General features: G+C 52.9%; 1 long non-coding RNA gene across 1 annotated transcript in view; it reads right to left on the minus strand.

Moving 5' to 3' along the window:
- LOC118353289 (uncharacterized) overlaps positions 1-749 on the minus strand; it is a 54,694-nt gene extending 53,945 nt beyond the window's left edge. The window contains exon 1 of the long non-coding RNA XR_004811998.2: positions 129-749. This is a non-coding gene — a long non-coding RNA (uncharacterized LOC118353289). The remainder of the gene's footprint in view (positions 1-128) is intronic.
- Positions 750-6,000: the final 5,251 nt, after the last annotated feature.

A 6,000-nucleotide genomic window follows, 5' to 3' on the forward strand; every position in this document is an offset into this window, starting at 1 on the left:
GGGGCTGAAGAGCTCTGGCCAGATTCCGTCTGGGAGAAGACCTCTTAATGGAGCATGTTAGAATTCAGAAGGCCCTTAAAACCTGTCTGTCCTCATCCCCACCGTGAGCCATTGTTCTGCTGACCTACCTTCCATCCGGAATCACAAGGGCTCTTGAGAGACCTTCCTGATGACTCGGAGGTCATGGAGGCAGAGAAGAGATGGAGAGCCCCTGAGACGCCCAACCAAGGTGGCCAGCACAGCGTCTATGCTCCAAGCGGCCCCCAGGACTCCGTCCAAGACTGGCAACAGGCAGGGTGGGCAGCGTCCGTTCAGAGACTCATTCCTTAAGGAAATGACGAACCCTGCCAGGGTCACAGAGGGAACAGTAGCAAAGCCGGCCCGGGCCCCTATCTGTCTCCAAAGACCTTCCCCCACACAGCCTAGAATATGGATGTTGTCATCTCGTTTAATTAAGCAAGCCAAGCATCTTCTTCCCCGTATGCTTTTCTGGGAGAGAAGCCAGGCTGAATCCTATAAAGCAGAGTATTTTCCACGTTGCTGATCCTAGCGAGCTGATTTCGCTGGTCTCCACGGCCATTTAATATTGTCTTTGTCAAACAGCAGTCCGCTCAACAACGCGGCCTAATCGGCAGCATTCCCAAGAGCCGAGAGGCATTTGGGTGCCTGACGGCCACCACGGCCCCCTCGCCAGCGGCTAGCAGCTGGGGCAAGTCAGCTCCTGCCGGGCAGATGAGGCGAGGCGAGGCGAGGCGGCTGCCCCAGGTGTGCGTGGGGCCTCCTCCGCCTTCGCACCTCCAGGACCAGGGCCCAGGCCCTGTGAACGCCCTGCGGAGATGCACACAGAGACGCCGCTCAGAAAGCCGCGCTGCCCATTTGCCGAGGGATCCACGGGTGGAGGAGGCTCAAGCTCAGCCCTCAAGGCTGGCCCAGGACAGGACCACAGAGGGAAGGGAGGCCCTTATGTCCTGCCTCTGTGGGATGGACGGACTTTGGTCTGGGGGACGCCAAGAGCATTGGGAGCAGGTGCCCGCAGTGACCATACTCCCAGGGGCTGGGACAGAAAGGACGAGCAGACCGTGGATGTGGCCTCTGTGCAGCCGAGGAGCTTTCAGAGCCACTGGCGAGTGAGCAGGTGTGCGTGGGAGCTGATGCGGGGCAGGGCGGGCCTCAGCTCTACTCCCTCCCTGGGAGCCTGGTCTGACGTCAGAAAGCAGACGGCCCTGTGACCGCCCCCAGGTTTAGTGCGGACCAGAGCAGAGAGGCCGAAACAACTCGTAAGTGGCTGCGAGCTCTGTGCCAGTCTTGTTAAAGATCTAGGTACGGGGACCCCGGGGGGCCCAGTGTTGAGCGTCTGCCTCCGGTTCGGGGCGTGACCCCGGGGTCCCGGGATCGAGTCCCGCATCGGGCTCCCCGCAGGGAGCCTGCTTCTCCCTCTGCCTGTGTCTATGCCTCTCTCTGTGTCTCTCATGAATAAATAAAATCTTAAAAAAAAATCTTGGTACAATTTCTATGTCATATAAGCTCTTCAGGAAAACCTTACGCACCAGGAAAATCTCCACTTTAAAAACGAGGGCGCTGAAGCAGGAGCTTAGGTAACGTGCCCAGAGCCCTGCAGCCAGAAGGGGGCAGAGTGGAACCAGGGTCCGTGCTGGTCTGGCTCCTCCGTGCTGCCTCCCAGGGGACCAGGGGCCGGCTGGGACTCTGCCCGGGGCCTACACTCCAGGGCCTCGGTCGGGAGTCAGGAAGTCAGCGTCCAGCTCACTAGTCTGCAGGTGCTGCCGGGGGAACTACCATGGGCCAAGCCCCGCTCCAGATGCTGGAAGATAGTGGGGAGCCACGAAGACGTGGCCCCTCCACCTGTGGCCCCTCCGCCCGTGGCTTCTTGCCTTCAGGGGTAGAGCAAGGAGAAGGGGCTGGTGACACCAGAGGCCAACAAGGTGGAGGAGCCGGACAGTGAGGGTTAGGAGGGGTTCCCACCAGGGTGCAGTTTGGGGGAGGGCAGCATTCCCAGCCTGGGGTGCGAATTGTGTCCCCCAACAAGATCTCTTGGAATCCTAACCCAGGTGCCTGTGAACTTGCCCTCGTTTAGAAATAAGATCATTGCACATATAATTAAGACCAAGTCACACAGGATTGGGATGGGTGCTGATGCAGTGACTCATGGCCGCATGAAAGAGGAACATGTGGACACAGACTCAGAAGGAAGCTGGCCGTGGGGTGCTGGAGGCAGAGGCAGGAAGAGGAAGCATCCCCCAGAGTCTGATGGGGCCCAGCCCCACTGACTCCTGGCCTCCACCCCGTGAGGAAATACATTTCTGCATTTTGAAGCCATGCAAGTCAGCTGTCATTGTTGCAGCAACCACAGGAAGCTGATACAGGTGGGAGCACCAGGTATTACTGACAATTTCCCAAGTGCTGCTGATGCGGCTGGTCCCAGAACCCCGGGCCCCTGAAGAGCCACTGGTCCATGTGACGGTGGAGGCTAACCCACGGGCCCGGGGAGAACATGAGTGTTGTTGCAGCATCTCCAGGGCACCTGGCCCGATTGTGGGACTGGGGTGGTCTGGAGAGTTCCAGAGACACAGGTGGGGCCTCGGCACCTGCACAGCACTGGGAGGGAAGGTCAGGAAATGCTTGTCCCATCGGACCCCAGAGAGGGCATCATGTACTTCAAACAAGGGAGGAGGACGAGATGTGCCCCTGGAGGGGCCATCCCAGTGGGGTTTGGTCAGGAAGGATTGCAAGCCTGCACCTGGCAATGACCACTCAGGACAGTTAGTAGGTAAAAGCTGGTATCCCCTCCCCAGGAGGCGGCCCACGGACAGGGGGTGACAGGGCGGGGGGGATGGCTTGGGCCTCCCAGCCAAGGGACTCCTCTGCCAGGGAGTAAAGACACTTGGCAACCTTTTCCACTGCAAGAGAAGTTCCCCACCACACTCTTGAACCCTCCTGTCTGTCCCTGGTGACCCAGAGAGGGGCACCCAGGGCCAGCTTCTCATGTAGGCTCTTGGGACTAATCCTTTTTCAATAAGAGCTAAAGAAAAGTTGAAATCCTACCTTTGCAATTCATTTCTCAATTTTGTTTTTTAAATAATGCTTTTGAAATATCAAAGTGGATTAGGGTTTGATTTGTCTATTTTATTTATTTATTTTTAGCCAGAAAAATTAACATTTTGTTAGGTTTCTGTTTTTAAAGTGAGAGCAATAATGAGCTCGGGCAGGATAACAGGTCTCAAGGCAGGCGGTTCAGGCTGGGCAGGGGTGGTCACCCCCCACTCCCCCACCCCTGACCTGGCTGACCCTGATGCAGGGTCAGTGACCTCTGGGAGTGGAGGCTGCTGGCCAGCAGTGATTTATGTGAGCCATTTGCACATCAAAGTTTGTTTTGTCAGCAGACTGGAGGCTTTCAGCCACCTTTCCTGCCCCTGGGTGCAAACCAGCCAGGACATCAAGGGAGATGGCAGGACTGACCCTGGGGAGCCAGCAACCAGGGCTGCACGCAGGCAGAGCTCTGAGGTCCTCCGGAGGCTGATGTTCTCCATCACATGTGGAGACACTGCTCCCGAGGCCGGCGGACAGGGTGGGCAGCGAGGGAATGCACCTGCCGGAGGCCAACCGCCCCCCCCCCCCCGGCCCTGTACCTTAGCTTCATGGGCGAAAGCTGGAGCTTCACCAGGCTCCAAATAGATGCAGTGAGGGAAATAACGGGGATGAAACCACGTCCCCCCTCATCCTCTCACTTTTCATGTCCTGGTTTTCACTTTTCTTAAGGACTATCCCTTGTATGCATTCCTATTTACTAATATTTCTACCCAACACATATACACATTTTTCACAAACAATAAATACGACTATCTCCGATCACCATCATGGTCTAGAAATTTTTATTTAAAATTTGACTTCCTGGGACACCTGGGTGGCTCAGTTGTTGAGGGTCTGCCTTCAAGGGCATGATCCTGGAGTCCCGGGATCGACTCCCACATCGGGCTCCCTGCATGGAGCCTGCTTCTCCCTCTGCCTGTGTCTCTGCCTCTCTCTCTGGGTCTCTCATGAATAAGTAAATAAAATATTTTTTAAAAATTTGTCTTCCAAAAATAAATTTTTTTGTCTTCCTATTCAGGGTCCTTCCTTAATAATTGTGATTTTTGGTGGGTAGAATTATGATCTTCTAACATGGCAGACTTCAGACTTCCTAAAGGCAGAGCTGAATTTCCCAAATAAATAGGAGCCATTTTCAGTGTCATCAAAAATAGCCGAGGGGCACCTGGCTGGCTCAGTTGGTGGAACATGCGCCTCCTGATCGCAGAGCCGTGAGTTCGAGCCCCACACTGGGGATAGAGATTATTTAAAATAATAAATAAAAATCTTTTTTAAAAACCCACAAATGTAAATATAAGAAAAATTACATTTGACTATATCATAATTTCACATTTTTATACAAGACACCTTAAAGATATGCATTAAATGGGAGAGAAAACCCCACAATATGTCTCAAAGAACTATGATCTGAAATTTATAGCAGAATCCTACAAATGGGCAAACCTGACACAAAAACACTCAACTAAAAAACTTATCAAACAGGAGATTAAAATGGTCGAAAGACACACAAAAAGATGCTCCACCTCACCAATAAGTGGAGAAATGAAAATTAAAATGAGACGCAGCTCTCCACCCATCAGCCCGGCGACGGTGAGGAGGCCAGCGGGGCGGCAGGTGCTCCCTCGGGAGCCTCGGGGGGAACAGGGCCGCGGGACGCCTGGGACGAACCCCGCCTGCGCGTCGCCCTGGCCGGGCCCTTCTACACGCTTGTGCACAGCGGTGCAGGTCAGGCCAAGGCCCTCGTGCTCCCCGGGGGGGAAGAACCGGGGAACCACGATAACCCAAGACAGGGAAACGCCTCAGACGCCGGGGCGCCTGCACCCAGAACACCGGCGGGACCCACCTGAACAACGGGGCCCAACGGGCTCTCCCCGAAACAGGAGTGAAAGAGACCGTGCGCCGACGGGATCTCGTCTGTGTCAAACACCAAGGGAAGAAAACACTTAAAACACATTTCGAGAAGGATGCCCCAGGGGAGGGTCAGTCGCTTTTCATCTGACTCTTTTACGGCTTTCGGCTTATTTTTCTGTGTTTGTACATCCCTTTTTTAGCCGTTAAAAGAAGAAATTGATGAGGTACCTTATATTGGCTAACTGAACTTAAATTTAAAAAAAGAGAAAAGGAAAATTAATTTCAGACTTCTCTGAAAAGCTTTTCAAGGACATATTTTAAAATAGAGAAATTCCAGAACATTTACATTGTACCAGTGAGGTAAAGACAAAAACAAAACTGGATTTTTGTTTTGACCCATGTTATGTAAATACAAGGAAACAAGGCTGCAGGGTGCCCACCGCTGGTGGGCACCCGGAGAACTGCAACGGGATCATTTTAACATAAGTAAAAATATTCCTGGATAAATCATTAATTAAAAAAAAAAACCTTACCGGGCAGCCCCGGTGGCTCAGCGGTTTGGCGCCTGCCTTCGGCCCAGGGCGTGATCCTGGAGTCCCGGGATCAAGTCCCACATCGGGCTCCCTGCATGGAGCCTGCTTCTCCCTCTGCCTGTGTCTCTGCCTCTCTCTCTCTGTGTCTCTCATGAATAAATAAATAAAATCTTTAAAAAAAAAGGAAAAAAAAAGAAAAAACCTTACCATCCAAAAGTAAAGTGAAAGTGTATCAGAAGAAGTGCCCATCGATTTCAAGCAAAGTAAGTGACAATAAAAATGCTGACCTGAGTCATAAAAATGAGGGACCGGAGTGGCCAGGGGTTGAACGTCTGCCTTCGGCTCAGGTCATGATCCCAGGGTCCCAGGATCGAGTCCCACATCAGGCTCCGTGTGAGGAGCCTGCTTCTCCCTCTACCTATGTCTCTGCCTCTCTCTGTGTGTTTCTCATGAATAAATATAATCTTTTAAAAATAAATAAATACATAAATACATAAATAAACAAACTGGCAAA

The sequence above is a fragment of the Canis lupus genome, chromosome 34 (assembly GCF_003254725.2).
Source record: "Canis lupus dingo isolate Sandy chromosome 34, ASM325472v2, whole genome shotgun sequence".
NCBI lineage: Eukaryota > Metazoa > Chordata > Mammalia > Carnivora > Canidae > Canis > Canis lupus.